This window comes from Aotus nancymaae, unplaced genomic scaffold (genome assembly GCF_030222135.1).
Source record: "Aotus nancymaae isolate 86718 unplaced genomic scaffold, 86718_ANA_hifiasm-v0.15.2.pri h1tg000030l, whole genome shotgun sequence".
Taxonomy (NCBI): domain Eukaryota; kingdom Metazoa; phylum Chordata; class Mammalia; order Primates; family Aotidae; genus Aotus; species Aotus nancymaae.
Window position 1 is genome coordinate 14872707 of NW_026988443.1, and position 19219 is coordinate 14891925.

Here is a 19219-nt window from a genome sequence, read left to right on the forward strand (position 1 = left end):
GTGAACTTTAGTAGCTGTTAGGAGACCTGTGGTTATGATTTCTAGGGCTGATTAATCCCTTGATTTTAGGCAAGTCATGGGAGTTCTCCAGGCATTTTTTTAATCTAAAAATGAGGATTTAATAAGTACACTATGATTCTTACCTAGTTTTTAAATGCATTATTTAATGATCCCCACATTAAATGTAAGTAGTAGTTATAATAGCAAATTCTCATACATTGAGAGAGAAAAAATATGTGCAATACTAGACCAAAAGTATGTGGACTACTAAACCACCAATGCCTACTGGAAAAATGCTAAAATTATTATGATACATTACAGAAATAACCATAAATAATTTTCCTCCCTGTATTAATGCCTTTGCAATGTGACTTCCCAGATTCTACTTTAAAAGGTCGGGTCTATTTTCCAATTTCTTGAATTTGTGCTGGTTGTGTGACTTGCTTTAGTCAACAGAATGCACTGGAAGCAGCATTGTACCAGTTGAGAATTTAGGCTCCAAAAGACTTTGCAAACTTCTAGTCTCTCTATTGCAACTCTGAGAAGAACCCCAGGATGTGGCATGGGTGAATGACCATATGGATCAGATCGTAATCATCCCAGCCATGTGAGCACACCCAGCCCAATTTGACACAGCTACCCAAGCTGCTGACTGCAGATGCCTGAGCCAGCCCAGCAAAATCCAAATGAACTACCTCACTTCACCAAGCCTAAAATTCCAACTCTAAAATAATGAGCTGAATACTTTTTAATAAACCACTATGCTTTGAGATGTTTTTCTATGCAGCAAAAGCTAACTGATGTGGCCATGAAGTATTAATTTCTCCAAGATAAAATAAAAGTTATTATAGAATAGATACAAATATTAGTTGGAACCATATTTTGCCCTCAATATATCTGGTCACTGTTATAAAAAAGTGAACTCCATAGTGTAAGAAAATGGTAATGTTCTATAAGAAGGAAACAAGATAGGAGAAGGAAAGTCATAGAGTAAGATTGCATGGCAAAAAAGTTAATAATTATATGTTGTATACTTCAAAATTACTAAAAGAGTAGATTTTAAATGCTCTCACCACAATAAAATAAGTAGATAAGATGGATATGCTAATTACTTTGATTTAATCATCTTATAATGTATGCATGTATGAAAACATCACATTATAGTCCATAAATCTATGTAATTTAGTTTTAATAATTTAAATTACAAATAATTATTAATATTTTTGTATGCCATTATTATTAATATGTTTTATTGTCAGACAATATGTGTTGCTGTTTGGAAAGACAAAGCCATTTTATATTGACTACTATATAACATTAAGATAAATACATGTATATCAAAGAAAAATATTTTTTAAAATAAAGATATTGAAAAGCAAGATATTGAGGGGAAAAACTTAGAAATTATTTATAATTCTTTGGGAGGCCGAGGCGGGTGGATCACGAGGTCGAGAGATCGAGACCATCCTGGTCAACATTGTGAAACCCCGTCTCTATTAATACAAAAAAATTAGCTGGGCACGGTGGCGCGTGCCTGTAATCCCAGCTACTCAGGAGGCTGAGGCAGGAGAATTGCCTGAACCCAGGAGGCGGAGGTTGCGGTGAGCCGAGATCGCGCCATTGCACTCCAGCCTGGGTAACAAGAGCGAGACTCCGTCTCAAAAAAAAAAAAAAAAAAAAAAAAAAAAGAAATTATTTATAATTTAAATAATTTATAATATAATAAATAATTATAATTTAAATAATGATTATTATTTAAATTATAATTATCATTTAATTAAATAATTATGATTTAATTAAAAATTATAAAACCTAGCCTAACAAACAAAATTACTGAAATAAACATTGTTCCTATTACTAAGCCAGATTACTTCTTTTTCTATTGCTGGACAGTAGAGGAAATACTCAATTTATTGGGACAAAATAAACAAACTCCTTACTGCTCTTAAATACTTCTTTCTTGCTTCAGTCTTGCTGACTTTTAAGCTATTTTCAGTAGTCCTCCAAGATAATTTATTATAAGATGTTGTGTGGTTATATATTATCGTGTGTGGCAAATGTGATTTGTTTTGAATTTTTGTTGCTTTTATAATTAGTTAGGAAAAGAATTTATATCTCTGTTAGTATAATTCAATTTCATGGACATGACTTGATGGGAACTATCTTTCCCATGCTACAAAGTTAAATTGCAGAAAACTATGAAAAGTAAAAGATCTTTCAACATGTTAGTGAGAAAATATTCCATAAGCCAAGAAGAAATATGCATTTTAATATAATAGATATGTTACCTGAGTTTTCTGAAACAGTTTCATATCTAACAACTGTTCTATTATACTCATTAATATACTTTATGATTATTAGACAATGTGATGTTTTTGTTTGGAATGATATGGCTATTGTATATTAACTATTATATAACGTTAAGATGAATATATTTGCCTCAAATAAAAATATTTTTTAAAATGGAAATGTTGATAGGTTATATTAGTATAGATTCTCCAGAGAAATGGAACCACTGGGAGATTTGGAAATTGGTTCATGTAGTCATAAAAGTTTCATCATCTGCTTTTTCCAAGCTGGAGAATCAGGAAAGCCAGTATAATTTAGTATGAGTCCAAAGACCCGAGAACTGGGTTGGGCCTCCAGTGTAAGTCAAGATTTCAAAAGCTTGAGAACCAGGATCTCTGGCATCTGGGGGCAGGAGAAGATGGATGAACCAGCTAAAGAGGAGGGAGTAAATTTACATTTCCTCCACCTTTTTGTCCTACAGGTGCCTCAGTGGAGTCTATGATGCCTGCCTACATTGGTGAGGGTGATCTTTACAGTCTGCCAATTCAAATGCTAATCTGTTTTGGAGACACCCTCCCAGATACACATAATGTTTTGTTAGCTATCTAGATATCCTTTACCCTTGTCAAATTGATATGTATATTAACTACCTGAAGTCTACTTCTTCTCAAATTGGCACCCAAATGCATTTCCTTAAACCATATCTAATTTCCAAATAAAGACAATAACAAGGTTGTAATTCCACCTGTCATAACAGAACTGTCCTATATACAATTCCAAACACACTAACCCCTTTCCAGAAAGATCGGGCAAAATCCTTGAATAATGTTTACTCTTCTTCTGATAGCAATACATCTTATATTACATAATAAGGGAATATGAGAGGAAAGAGACCAAAGATATTTCTTAATATATGTATATATATACACAAGCACATTTATAACAAAATAAAGAGGAAATACTCATGACAGTTACAATCCCCTTTTCTATAACTAGTCCTATGGTCATAGCTGGTATTTAAAACTACTTTCCAATAGTCAGTTTATTTTCTCATTGCCTTCAGTAAACACATCAGCTTGTTGTAGTTCTTTACTTCAAAGGGTCACTCAAACTTTCATTAATGAAGAGTCGGTCATTTGTAGTCTTTTCTGCATTGGGTTATTGTAGTTTTTTTATTGACCTTAATAACAGGAATGGTAAAATACTATCAGATACCCTAAAGGATATCCTGAGTTTCAGATACACTCCTCTTTACCTCCATTGTGGAGTAGTGGCTCGTTTTCCCCTTGGTGGATCAGATTAATCACCCCAGCCATCGTCGTAACTCCTTTCTTTTCCTGTGGACTCAGAGGCATGAGGAACCCTAAATGGACATGTGGTATCTTAACTTGCAGTTCAGTGAAATCATTGTTGTGTTTCCTGGAGGAAGCATTTCTTCTTTTGAAACTAAGACCTCTAGGAGAGCAGAGTCATGGGAACAGAAAGCAAAATTTTGCTAGTAGATTGCTTGGGGTAATAGTGAGTAGTGCCATTCCTATTTCCATCCATTTATTTCTGGATTTTTGCTTATGTAAATTAAAAAAACTCAAGTAGTTTTTTTTGGGGTGTAGCACATTTCCTCATGGGTCACACTTTCTATCTTACATTTAGAAATCTCCTGGGACTTATTATGCTATTATACTTATTAATATGTTTTATTATTGTCAGACAAAATGTGTTGTTGCTGTTTGGAAAGACAAAGCCATTTTATATTGACTACTATATAACATTAAGATGAATACATGTATATCAAAGAAAAATATTTTTTTAAATAAAGATATTGAAAAGCAAGAAGATATTCAGGGGAAAAGATTAGAAATTAGCTTTGTATTTGAGATGTAAATGATGCTCTACTTACCTATGGAATGGGGACTCAATGCCACCTCCTGGGAAGTCAGTACGGGGCGGGGTGGGGGGGCGGATAGGGAAGGGTGGAGAAGAGGAGGTTGAAAAAAAGGAGAGAGAAGAGAAGATTCTGAGATTAAAAATATTAGAAGAAAAATGTAGAGAGGCCTGACAAGCACTGACCACTGAGACAGGTTCAGTGCTGTGAGTAGACATGCAACTCTGAAAGAAGGAGAATGGGAAGGAACTAAAGACGAAAGTGGAGATGGCAGAAGTGAAAATGAAGAGAGTAGGACATTCTTTACTGAGGTTTGGTTATAAAAGGGATTGGAAAGCTGGAGGAGAAAATAGTTTCAAAGAAGTTTTAGTTTGGTTATTTTTAAAGGTGGAAGCTGCCGATGTCTTTATATGCTAATGGAATGATGAGAGAGAAAAAATTAAATGATACAGGAGAAAGAGGGGGCCATTTAGCAAGAAATTCATGGTTTAGATGACAGCAGACAGGCTCCGGAATCATAGACTTTGCTGGTCATTCTTCCAAGTCACTGGGCCATGACTAGGATTGCACGGGATCTTTGAGGTGCCTTCTAGCTGTGATTCACAGTGCGTTAGGTAGTGTCATTCTAAGAGAGAAAATGTCTCCTTAATAAAAATACTAACACCAGGAAGGGTGCAAGGCCTTAGTCCTTTCTGCCAACATATTCATAATTTCTTCTTCAAAATTTGCATTTTCTCCTTTCTGAAAGAAACACACCTTTGTTAGGTAACAAATGTGTTTTCAGAATATTCTTAATTTAAAGCATTTGTGTGTGTGTGTTATTGAGTACTTTAAGATTGTGGCTATAACAAACCATTACCTTAAGGGGTTTTATCATCAAAACTAGAGTGAATATAAAGGAAAAAGGAAGAAGAGGAGGATATAATACAAAAATCAGGTGTCTTTTTATATCAATGATCAAAGACTATGTTTTGACACTTTTGAAAATGAGTTGTTATTACTCATTCTTTCATAGTTGATATTTTTGCTCCATAAAATACCTGCTGTTTCTTAGACATAACACAAACATTTTTTCGACTATTTGAACATTATGAATCAAAGTGACTCATTTGGCCTAAAAACATCTAATTTAGTTTTGATTTTCCCCCCTCTATCTTCCAAAAGTCTATAACTTTGATTTCTTTGTTTTAAATAATCTCATCTACATTTTCTGCTAATATCTTGAAAGTGAATCATATTTTCATTTTACTTGTTTTTTAAATATACTTTAGCTTTGAATTCTGTTATAATCTAGAAAAACAGTTATGATAACCAAGTCTTAAAATTTGGATAAGAAAACATTCTCCAGCTTAACAGTTAATATACCTTATGATGGAATGAATATCCGTTAGGTGAGGTCTGTGGAAATGGGTAGATAAGAAAGATCCTTCAATGGTAGTGGCTCTGAGAGTCAGAATATATAAATATATAACTTCATATTGAAAAACATGCTTTTGTGCACATTCCATGCATTGGACAGTATTTTCTAGAGTTACAGAATGTTAGAGATAAAAGGGATCTTAAGGATTACTTATCTCCTTTGGTAGATAAGAAAACTGAGACCCAAGGGGTTAAGTGACTTTCACAAGATTACATATCTGGCTTAGGATGAATCTCCAGAAGGATGATGTTTTTACATAGAATGATGATTTTCATGTCAGCCACGAAGGTGAAAATGACCCTCGAAAAGTTTTTAAATCACTCATAAACTACAACATAGAACAAAACATCTGCAAGTGGGTCAAGTAGAGCATTTTTTTTTTTTTAGAATGGAAATGTTACTTTATTTCCCACTGAATCCCGAAGGAAGCAGTCATTGTGTTTTCAGGGAGACCAACTGAGGAAATAGCCCTGTTATGTTCTTTGGGTAAAAATGTGGGTTGAAATAAATCCACTCATTTTTCATTAATTGATTTTCGACAAAGATGCTGAGAACACAGTGAGAAAGGATAGTTGTCAATAAATGCTGGTGAGAAAACTGGATATCCACATGCAAAGAATGAATTAGACCCTTATAATACATTAAAAATAAGCCAAAACTGTTAAATGACTATAGGAAAACATAGGGGAAAATCTTCATGATGTTGGTCTGGGCTTATTTTATGGATATGATCCTTAAAGCACAGCCAACAATACCAAAAACAAGACAAAACAGAAGAGAGGCAAGATTGCTGACTAGATCTGTTAGGAGAAACATCTGCCACCAAGGGACCTGGACACTAGGAAAGCTGGTGTGGACTCTGAGAAGATCTTCAGGTGGAAGCCATTAAGAGTGAATGGAGGGAGAATACAGGCTGCACTGAAGAGGGAGGAAGCTGGGAAATCTGCATGGCGCTACCACGCACTGGGACTCATTCCTAGCCACCAGCAACTCCTGGGGAGAGAGTCAGTTGAGCAGATAAGATGCAACACACTCTCGTCATGAACATCTGGCATCCTGGTAGCAGGAGACCTCATTGTCCCCATGAACACTGGAACTGACAGAGAGAACAGCTTAGAGAGGTAGGTAATAGGGGCAATATTCCAGGCAGTGCAGAGTCCAGAGGGTTTGCTGTGGGTATGTCTACAGGGAGCACCGCCAAGTTTACCCATCTCCGAAGGTTTCCCATGTTCCCTAGGAGACTTTAGCCTTAGGGTAACTGTGAGACCTAAACTGAGCAGGGTGATCTTGCCTATGAGATGGGGCCAGTCTGACCTGAGCTTTAGCCTGGCCATGGCTGCTTGCAATCCAGCCTCAGATTCCCAACCAGGGTCTATCCCAGCAGCCTGTGTCATTGATTCTGCACCGGTAAACCACACTTGACCATCAGAGAGCTCCAGCAGAGCAGCCTCTGCTGAAATGTACAAGATCACTTCCACCCACTCCCACCACAGCCTCCCCATGACACTTTGCCTGTATGCACTTGCCCATGGGCTACCATCTCTTCACTTTGCCAGTGCACATGTGTGGGTGAAGGAAGACCTCACCTCTCCTTCCCTGCCAGTTTGTGAGTGTGTGTGCATCCCACTGTGCCATTGCTGCTGGCGTGAGTGCATCCACCACCCTCCTGCTGCTGCACTGCCATTGCCAATGTGATCACGCAGAGGGACACTGATGGCCCTGCCCTCTGCTTCATGCTGCCATCACTGCTGGCATGAATACACACATGGAAGCCACCAGCACTGTGTCCACTGGTGCCCTGCCCCTGTGCTGACACCGCTACTGGTGCTAATGCAAACATGGACCCCAGCAGACCCCTCCTGCCTTCCCCCACTACCCCCTACCATCCCCTGGATGGCCAATGCTGCTGCTGCCAAGGTCTGCATGGAGGCCAACAGCCCTGGGCCTGCTAGAGCTCCTTCCCAGCTGATAGACTTGAACCCTGCTGTGCTGTCACTGCTGCTGGCATGGGGAGTGAGTACAGATCCTGCTGCCACAGTCCAACAAAGCTCTTTGGCTGGCACCACCCTTCAGAGTGGGGCCAGTGGTCCAGGAACTCATTGACCCCTCTAGAGTAGCAGGTTTCCAACAATGAGGGTCTAGAGACAAAAGTTGGGTGCCTGATACCAGTCACCCAGAATTAGAGCACATTGTCCAGAAGTGCTGAGCTGAGCCTTGTACTCCCGAAAACTACCAGAAATGAAGCCAGTCAACTGAATCCACCTTATACCACAATTAAATCCCTAAGGACATTAAAGAAAATAAAAGCAAAACAAACAAACAAACAAAAAACCATTCAAAGGACAGCAACTTCAAAGACTGGAGAAACATCAGCCCACACATATGACAAAGAACTAGCACAAGAACTCTGGCAACTCAAAAAGCCAGTGTCGTCTTACCTCCAAATGATCACCCTGGTTTCCAAGAAATGGTTTTTAACCAGACTGAAATGGCTGAAATGACAGAAATAAAACAGAATATGGATAGGAATGAAGATCCTTGACATTCAGGAGAAAGTCAAAACCCAATCCAAGGATTCTAAGGAATATGATAAAATAATACAGGAGATGAAAGATGAAATGGCCATTTTAAGAAGAAAGCAAACTGAGTTAATAGACCTGAAAAATTTACCTCAAGAATTTCTGAATAGAATCACAAGTATTAACAGCAGAATTGACCAAGCTGGGGAAAGAACACCAGAGCTTAAAGACCAACTCTCCTAAATAATAAAAACTCCAACTCAGACCAAGAAAGTAAAGAAAAAACAAAAGATAGAATAAACAAGACCTCTGAGAAATATGGGATTATGTAAATAGATCAGGTCTATGACTCATGGGCATCCCTGAAAGACAGGGAGAAAGAGCAAGCAATTTAGAAAACATATTTCAGTATATCATCAATTAAAAATTTCCCAACCTCTCTAGAGCGGTAAACATTCAAATTCAGGGAATGCAGAGAACCCTGCAAAATACTACATAAGAAGACCATCTCCCAAACACATAGTCATCAGATTCTCCCAGGTTGAAATGAAATAAAAACAATGTAAGAGGCAGCTAAAGAGAAGGGGCAGGTCACCTACAAAGGGAACCCCATCAGGCTAACGGGGACTTTCAGCAGAAACCCTACAAGCAGAAGAGATTGGAGGTCTATATTCAGCATTCTTAAAAAAAAGTTATAATCAAGAATTTCATATCCAGCCACACTAAGCTTCATAAGTGAAGGAGAAATAAGATGATTTTCAGACAAGCAAATGCTAAGAGGTTTTGTTACCACCACAACTGTCTTAAAATAGATCCTGATGGGAGTGCTAAACACGGAAAGAAAAGACCATTGTCCAACCACTATCAATACAAAAATACACTGAACTACACAGAACAGTGACACTATAGAGCTGCCACACAAACAAGTCTGCATACTAACCACCTAACAACATGATGATGGAACCAAATCCGCACATATCAATACTAACGTTGAAAGTAAACAGGTGAAATGTCCCGCTAAAAGGCATAGAGTGACAAGTTGGATAAAGAAGTCTCAATGGTGTGCTGTCTTCAAAAGACCCATCTCACATGCAGTGACACCGTAGGCTCAAAATAGAGATGAATAAAAATCTATTGAGCAAATGGAAAACAGGAAAAAGGAGGTGTTGCTATTTTAAGTTCAGACAAAACAGACTGTAAACTAACACAATAAAAAAAGACAACGGTATCACATGATGGCAAAGGGTTGAATTCAACAAGAAGACCTAACTATCCTAAATAATATATGCAGCCAATACAGAAGCGCCCAGATTCATAAAGCAAGTTCCCAGAGACCTGTGAAGAGACTTAGATAACCACGCAATAATAATGGGAGATTTCAACATCCCACTGACAGTATTAGACTATTATCAAGCAGAAAATTAACAAAGGTATTTGTGACTCAAACTCCATACATGGCTAAATAGCTCTAATAGCAATCTATAGAACACTTCACCCCAAAACAACAAAATATACATTATTCTCATCTGCACATGGAACATACTCTAAAACTAACCACATAATTGGCTATAAAACAAACCTCAGCAAATTTCACAATCATACCAACCACACTCTTGGACCACAGTGCAACTAAAATAGAAATCAATACTAAGAAAATCACTCAATACAACATAATTACAAGGAAATTAAACAACTTGCTCCTGAATGACTTTTGAATAAATAATGAAATTAAGATAGAAATCAAGAAACTCTTCAAAACTAATGATAACAAAGATACGACACACCAGAATCTATGGGTCACAGCTAAGGAAGTGTTAAGAGGGAAGTTCATAGCATTATATGTCCAAATGAAAAAGTTGGAAAGATCTGAAATTAACAACCTAATATCACAACTAGAAGAACTTGACAAACAAAAGCAAACCAATTCCAAAGCAGACAGAAGACAAGAAATAACCAAAATCAAAGCCAAACTGAAAGAAATTAAGGTGTGAAAAACATAACAAAAATCAGTGAATCCAGAAATTGTTTTTTTTTTTTTTGTCGAAAAGAAACATTAGGAGAAATACCTAATGTGGATGACGTGAGGATGGATGCAGCAAACCACCATGGCATGTGTATATCTATGTAACAATCCTGCACAATCTGCACATGTACCTCAGAACTTAAAATGTAATAAAAAAGAAAAAGAATATCTAGCTGTTCCCAGCTCTATTTGATGAACAAACTATCTTTTCTCTCATTAAATTGTCTTTGCACCTTTGTTGAAAATAAACTGGCAATACCTGTATGGAGTTATCATTGAACTCTCTGTCCTTTTCCATTGATCTGTTTACCTATTTTTATGCCAGTACCACATAGTAGCTTTAGAGTAAGTGTTGAATGCAGGCAGTGTGAATCATCCAAAGTTTTCTTTTTCAAATTTGTTTTTTTTAGGTCTTTTGCATTTTCAAATATATTTACAAAGAGCTTGTCAATTTCTATAAGAGAAATTGACTGGGATTATAAATGGGACTGCATGAAATACAGAGATCAATTTAAAAGAGTTTGACATCCTAACAATATTGATTCTTCAAACCCATCAGCATGATGTATCTCTCCATTTATTTAGGCCTTCTTTAATTTCTTTCAGCAATGTATTCTATTTTTCAGCCTAGAGATTTTAAACTGCTCTCATTTTACTTTTTCTGAGTGTTTGAAATTTTTTAATGTTATAAATAATACTGTGTTTCAAATTTTCTTTTTCCAGTTTTTCACTGCCAACATATAATTAGTTTTGTATGTTGCCTTTGTATCTCATAACCTTGCTTAATTTGCTTATTAGTTCTAGTAGTTCTTTCGTAGATTCCTTAGATTTTTTTTTATACACAATTATGTTGTCTGAAGACAAAGTTTTACTTCTTTTTTTTCCAATTTGTATATTTTTAATTTCTTTTTCTTGCTTTATTGCACTGGCTAGAACCTCCAGTATGATGTTGAATAAAAGTGATGAGATTGGAAAAAAGAAAAAAAAGAAGCAGGATAGACTACTAGAGAGATCAATAAGGAAAAAAGAGATGATCCAAATAAACACAATCAGAAATTTCCTGAGGTGATATTTGCGTAATATAACATTAATCATTTTAAAGTGAACTATGTAATGGCATTTCATACATTTATATGTTGTGCAACTACACTAGCACATTTTCATCCCTCCAAAGTAAATCCCTTTGCGCTATTCTCTTCTCACAGCTCATGGCAACCGCCAATCTGAATTTTGTCTCTATGTATCTCTTATATATATTTTATTTTATTTTAAATTTGAGATACATGTGCAGGATGTACAGGTTTGTTACATAGGTAAACATGTACCATGGTGATTTGCTGCACCTATCAACCCATCACCTACATACTAAGCCTAGCATGCATTAGCTATTTATCGTGATGTTCTCCTTCTCTCTGCTGACAGCCCCAGTATGTGTTATTTCCCTCCCTGTGTCCATGCGCTCTCATTGTTCAGCTCCCACTTATAAATGAGAATACGTGGTGTTTGGTTTTCTGTTCCTGTATTAGTTTGCTGATGATAATGTCTTCCAGCTCTGTCCGTGTCACTGCAAAGGACATGATCTCATTCCTTTTTATGGCTGCATAGTATTCCATAGCATTATGTACAACTTTTTAAAATCTAGTATATCGTTGATGGGCATTTAGGTTGATTCCATGTCTTACATTATATTTTTAAAGAATGAAACATTATTGGATAACGACTTAGATGGTTTAAGTGTTTGGGTTTCAGATGACTGATTTCAGCTTTAGCATGTCTGTGTAATAACATATGGTATAGTTTGGCTTTGTCCTCACCAAAATCTCATCTCGAATTGTAATCCCCATGTGTTGAGGGAGGGACCTGTAATACCCACCTGTGGAGGGAAGGAGGTGATTGGATCATGGGGATGGTTTCCCACATGATGTTCTCATGATGATGAGTGAGTTCCCACAAGATCTGATGGGTTTATAAGGTGTTCTTTGCTGGCATTCTCTCTTCTGCCACTTTGTGAAGAAGGTGCCTGCTTCTCCTTTGCTTTCTGCTGTAGTTGTAAGTGTCCTGAGTCCTTCTCAGCCATGCAAAACTGTGAGCCAATTAAACTTCTTTCCTTCATAAATTACCCAGTCTCAGGTATTTCTTTATAGCAGTGTGAAATTGGACTAATGCACCATATATGAGTTCTGTAGCCCTTGTTGAGCTTATTGTCATGCTGTAGTTTCTTCTGCTGACCTAAGACCTATTGATACTGTATCAATAGGTCTTAATGGTAACCAGAAGCAACCATTAGCCAAATCAGCATACACATAAACACCACACTCTAGGCTCTAGGTGGTGGGACCATTGCAAGAATGAAATATAGAAAATACTATTAATCAAAATCTAAAATGTTTATGACCATTTTCACATAACTCTTTATGGTTGTTACCCAAGAAAAATGTCTTTGAAAGTCCCCTTTAGGAAGTGTCTTTAAGGCTTTTGATAGAAACTTTGTTTAAAAATCATGGAAATTGAAGGGAGGAGAGAGAAGCCAGAAAGTAATTTCTATTTTATACATACATTCTTATATTGCCATGTATTTTCACTCAAGTATGTGTCAATTTGATAAGGGTAATAGTTGGGACACTTAAGATGTGAACTCATGTAAAGAGAGGAAAATTACAAGACTAAGACATCTGTCCAGTAGAATTTCCTGCACCCTACTCTGTATCTTTATTTACCCACTAAAATCTATGCTTACTGATCACCACCAGTCCTTTTTTATGGTATCTACGTATCATCCATTTAATTTTCTTTATGTTTGGTTCATTGAATATTTATCTTGGCAGTGAGATTGTTTGGTCCCTTCTCATGTCAGTTAAGAAGAAATCTGTGGCTTTAATTGCATTAAGTAGTCATATTCACCTCCATGGCTCCCTGTATTTGTCTCTGAACTTGCTGTTGCTCATCCTTATCAAAATCCCATCACCGCTACCTTCCACTTAGCTCACTAATATCTCTAAGATAAATTACTACCTATCATTCTTGAGAAGTGCCAACTTGGCCTTAAAAATCTGGCATATTTTGGGAGGCTGAGGAGGGAGAAATTCTAGAGTCCAGAAGTTCAAGACCAGCCTGGGTAACAAAGTGAGACCCTGTCTCTACCAAAAAAAAAAAAAAAAAAAAAAAAAAAAAATTAAAAGAAATTAAAAAAAATGTTCAGGGCATGGTTATGTGCCTGCAGTCCCAACTACTCAGGAGGATGAGGCAGGAGAATTACTTAATTCCTGGAGTTCAAGGCTACAGTAAGCCATGATTGTTTCACTACATGCAAGCCTAGGCGACCCCGCCTACTCCCCCCAAAAAACCTGTCTCTTAAAAATAAATAAATAAATTTAAAAAGTAATGTGGCATATCAAGTGGTATCTACACCTTGGGTTTAAAACCAGTCAGTGAGGTCCTAAGAAACTTGCTTCCTTTGACTTTCTACTTCTTATTCTGAAATTCTTCCTGGAGTGCCAATATGATAAACATATTCCTGAGGATATGTGTCTTTCCTGAGACAGGTGCATAAAGTACATTCTTCTTCTTCTTAGACTCTCCCCACTCTTCCCCTTCCTCCCACCAGATAGAGACACACAAGCAATCACATTTTAGCAAGATATATACCAATGTGAATTTTAAAAGTAGAGGATATGCAAAATTGTTACAGTTTTAGTATCATGTAGTTTAAAATCCAAGGAAAGTCTATGCATTCAGAAAATATTTGCAAAGTAGTGTTTGAAAAAGGCAAGACAAATCAGCACTGGGAATCTTTTAGATTTAGAGTTTTATTTTATTTTTCAAATGGCAAAGACTCAACTAGTGGTAGTTGTGCTCCTAAAGAATAAAGCGACCTTGACTATGTCATTTTACTTTCTTCCATAAATTTATCTAGCTTTGTTACCTCCTGTACACTCCATGGCATGTTCATATGTCCCATCATGCCTTCACTATTTCAGCATTGATAATGGAAGTTAGGTATACATCTTAGCACTTTAAACTCTTCAGACTGAAAAGCCCTAAATAAAAATTGTCATTAAAAAAAATCTTGCAAATATTCTCAAGATGTCAAAAGTAATAATGAAAATCACAAGTGATATTTGAATCTTTATACACAAATGCAATAAAATACATCAAGAAATACCAAGTTGCATCCTTTGCGATTCCATCCATATTCTGTTTTTAGCTCTCAAGACAAAATCCTTTGCTTAGCTTGTGTGCATACTAATTAGATAATTTTTTCAGATATTGTTCACTTTTGGCACATAAAACTAATTAAGAACTAACCCCATTAACAGGCTAACATCAAGGTGATGTTTTTCTAATACACTGTTTTATTTCTGAACTTGAATAGGGATATTTTGAACAGTTTGATTATACACTAAATAAAATATTTTGTGTTTTTTAAAGGATTCGTGATAATGCATCTATACTCTTTCCCAGAAACCCAGAATATAATTCTGATCTTACTTTTCAAAATGATCCTTTTCTTCCTTTATTAGAAAATGTCACTTCATCAATCCGTTAGCAATAAACTCCTGCTGTGGCTTGACCTCCCTCTGTAACTTTTGTGACTTTACAATTCATCCTTTAAGTGGAGCTGTCATTTTGGTATGATCCTTGGTTTAATCCTGTTAAACTCCTGCAAGCATCCCATTTTATATATGTTGAACACTTCATTGAAATGTAAGATACTTTTACAGTCCATTTTTCATTTCCAAAGCTGCTGCTGTAGAGTAAATTCACCATTCACTCTTTCTGAAACTGTGCACTTTCCAAGGAGATTGACATGCCTAAAATTGTATCATCATTTTCTTCATTCATTTTAGCTGCCATTTCTTTATCTGTTCTTATTCTACATGGTCCTCAGTGTGTCCTATAACTTACCTACATTTCTTAGAGAATCATAAAATTCACCCCAGCTTCTAATGGGTACAAAAGAGATCCCCCTCTATGTTGAAGACAGATAGAACATCATATCTGTAATTTATAGGCCTGGTTTTCATTCTGGTTCCATCATTTAACAGCTATAGGACTTGAGAAAATCACTTTAACTTCCTTTATTAGTTATTTGTATCATCTACTTCAAATAATCATGAATGATTCAATAAACCTGATAAGAAAAACACACAAAAGAATAGCCACCATTTGTTTTACTACTAAGTTTATTTGATAAAGGATTAGAGAACTAAAATGTATTGAGCCCTTAACATGTACCAAGGACTGCACTTGGAATTTTACAATTATTCACAAATGTCATTAAAGTTACTTCATAAAGGAATGTGACTTTGTCTTTGCTCATGTGCTATGTAGATCACGTTGTTATAAGTATGATAGAGTGCATTCAGTCTTTCAACCTCTAAGTTTTAGTCTCCTTATCTGAAAATGAAGATAATAACATTACTTAATTTTAAGATTACTCTGAAGAGTAATGAAATTATGTAAAGATCTTAGTAATACATCTTGCAGATGTATGATTTAAAGAAAAGTTAGTTATCTGTATTTATTGTAGTCACAGTGGCAGTGGTGGTAGAGGTAGCAGGCAGAAATTTTTTAGCTTATGAACAATTTGTGTACTACAAATGTTTCTAACATTTTTAATATTACATGCATATTGATGTGTATTTCATTTTGGAATTTTTTGTAAGGTGGTGGTGTACTTAGATATTCAGGAAGACCCACAAAACCCATTTAATCTGTATCAGAGCTGGACTGTTTTCTTAATAGGACTATATGTTTCTCTCATTCTAATGTGTCAGCTATGTACATTCACAGATTTACCATTTAAGATTTCAAATATTTTCAAGGGAACCATAATGAACTGATTTAGACAGAGAGTCTTAAATAATAAAAATGCTGGCTGGGTGCAGTGGCTCACGCCTGTAATCCCAGCATTTTAGGAGGCCAAGGTGGTCAGATTACAAGGTCAGGAGTTCAAGACCAGCCTGGCCAAAATGGTGAAACCCAGTCTCTACTAAAAATACAAAAATTAGCCGGGTGTGGTGGTGGGTGCCTGTAATCTCAGCTACTCAGGAAGCTGAGGCAGGAGAATTGCTTGAACCTAGGAGGTGGAAGTTTCAGTGAGTTAAGACAGCCATTGCATTCCAGCCTGGGCGACAGAGTAAGACTCCATCTAAAATAAATAAATAAATAAATAATGTAATGGTATGCCCAAACTGATGATAACATAAAGCTATAACATTAAGTTATAGACCTTATAAATAATGAGTGTTTTTATTGTAACTTGTTGCCATGAGGAAGCAAATGTGAAATTCAACTGAAGATGGCATACCTCCACTATTAGTTCTAGAAACAAGGACCACACATCAATCCTTGCATTGGTCATCTCTGTCTGAAATTGGAAATCAAAGGGAGATGTCTGTCTTGTTTATTTATTTTCAAATATCATTGAAAATAGAGTTTTCTTACTTGTCAGCCACAATTACAAGTATTTTGTATCTGAGTATTTTAAATATTCTATCTTCTGTTTGATTGTTTTTATACTTTCATTATGGTCTTTATATTAGGGTATTTATTTTTCAATTAAGGTTACCTTCAAGACAAGATGATTGGTTTGTTTTTATTGAACCTTCTTAAATATCTTGTTAATTGCTAATAACCTCTATAATTTTACATGAATTACCTGGGAGGAAGCTGACTTATAATTTATATTTTTGTTTAACTGAGAATTCCGACTGTTGTTCTAGGAAGTCTTGTTATTTTGCATCTATAAATGTGGTCACAGAAAATAGAGAGATTTTATTACTTAATTCATTCTTTCTCAAAGTGTTCTACCCATACACTTATACAATGTGAGATAATTTTAGGTAGTGCATGAACTTCCCTTAAAATATGTATTATCAAATGCAAATAGCACCTCAATCCCATTATGTCACAAATATTTTACTTAGATAATTGCAAAAAATTATTAGACTTAAAGTCAATTTAGATAAAATATTAAATATATATGTTTATTTATAAACATATAAATATATATAATTTTCCAATATAGTATGGGCTTTGGAAAACTTGCTGGAAAAAAAAATTTGTAAACTATTGGTAAAATAAAAGATTTTCAAGGAAAGCTGACTTCAAACTTCCAGTTGAGGATGTGCTGAGTATGTTCATCATACAGCTCTCTGGGAAAACACGTGTGACTGAAAGTCCAGTTGTACCTAGGCTGGAAGAAAGAAAATATGTACAATCCTTAGAGTTTGTATTAGTAGATATCAACATAAGAGAAAATAAAGAGGAATATTATTGAGGTGATATTAATATGTAGCAAGTACACAAACAAACTATAACAACAATAAGTTTCATGGCCAAATAAACTCAAGCAAGTTTCTTTGATACATGTTTTCTTAGGACCATTATGCTAATCACAGTGCAAATCACCAAGAAGCAGACAAATACAAGCCATTTCCTAAATACATTTGATCATGCAGCCCTTCCCTTCAAAAATTCCTATTAATATTTCAGAAAAGTAAAGAGTATGAGGCAATACTTGGTGACTGTCAAAGGAATAATGTTTGAGAAAAACACATGTAGCTCATTTCCTTGAACTTCTTAATGGCAGGAACTCATTTTTATCTGTTTCTACATTTTGTATGCATGAACATAGCAACTGTCAAAAAATATGGTATGAATGAATAAGTTCAATAATTCATCAGATTTAAGATATTAGAAAGGACAAGATGAGAAACTATTCTAATTGTGAATTAAATTGAGTTGCTCAAAAGAAACACTTTTGATCTTATTTGTAATCTTCACCTTTATTAACTTTCTCTGTCTTTTGCTCTGAATTCAGAAACAAGTTTCTCCATATAGATGACCCACAAGTTCCTGAAAGTCAAGCTCATTCTCACTTTTTGCATTCTCTTCTTCTACTCTTAGTACGCGTAGGATACTATACTGTGTGGCTGCCAAAGTTCTCAATGTATTATAGATGCAGGACAGGTGAGGCCCAAAATTGGAGCTTAGCCTGGGAGGGTTATTGATTTAACCCAAAAAAGGAATTAAGGGGTAAGCCAGTGGTGTTGGACGGAAATCTTTTATTGAATGGTACTACTTCTTGGGGAACAGGGCTAACTCATAGGCAGTGTGCCCAGAGTGGGCAACGTTGGCAATTGTATTTATACTTACTTATATCCACTTTCAATTATTTGCATAAATGGTAAGATTAATGCAAATTGAGGGGTAGGTTTTTAGAACTTCTTTGAAAAGTGGTAACCTCTGAATCATTGCCATAGAAAGGGCTGACAACTTCCAGGTGGTTGCCATGGCATTTGTAAACTGTCCTGGCACTGGTGGGAGTGTTATACCTATGAGCAATGAGGGCAGTGGGATCCTTTTCATCACTATCCTCTGGTTTCAGCTGATTTCTTCACTTTATATATACTGTCTGAACCAGAGCCCGTTTTGGTTACTAGGGTTGTGACCAGAAAATAAGTCCTGCCAAACTCCTGTCTCGTTATTATATAATAGAATGAATGAATGAATGAATAACCAACTTTAAAATACCCTGTATGGAACAGCTTAGATTTTTCTTTGTCCTGAAAAATCATCCCCTGATATCAGCTTAAGGGGTACCCTTTTTATATATGTAATTCCATAGCATTCTCCACTTACGTATTTATAGAACTAATGAAACATTATAGCAATTATCAATGTAATTGACTCTTTCCATCAAAATTCTTTAAGAGTGTACTTGTGCTGAATTTATCCCAGGCACATTATCTGGCTCATAGGAGGTAAATATTTGATGAATGAAGAATAATTAAAACTCTATAATAATTATTAAAAGAAAACCCATTTGACTTAAAGGTCATTGCCTGTCAAATACAGTTGCCATAGTACTGGGTATGTAAATAAAACAAACAAAATGTAATATTCTAAGAATGTGACTTGGTCCACTTATGCAAACCATAGTATTATGGAAGTTACAGCAGTGGGAAGTAATTATTGGTGCCTATTGAAAATGGGAACTTAATGGTATTGAGGCAAATATTTGGTGTTCACTAGCTGTATGTGACCTTTCTCTACATATTTCTTTGGTATCACATTACTTG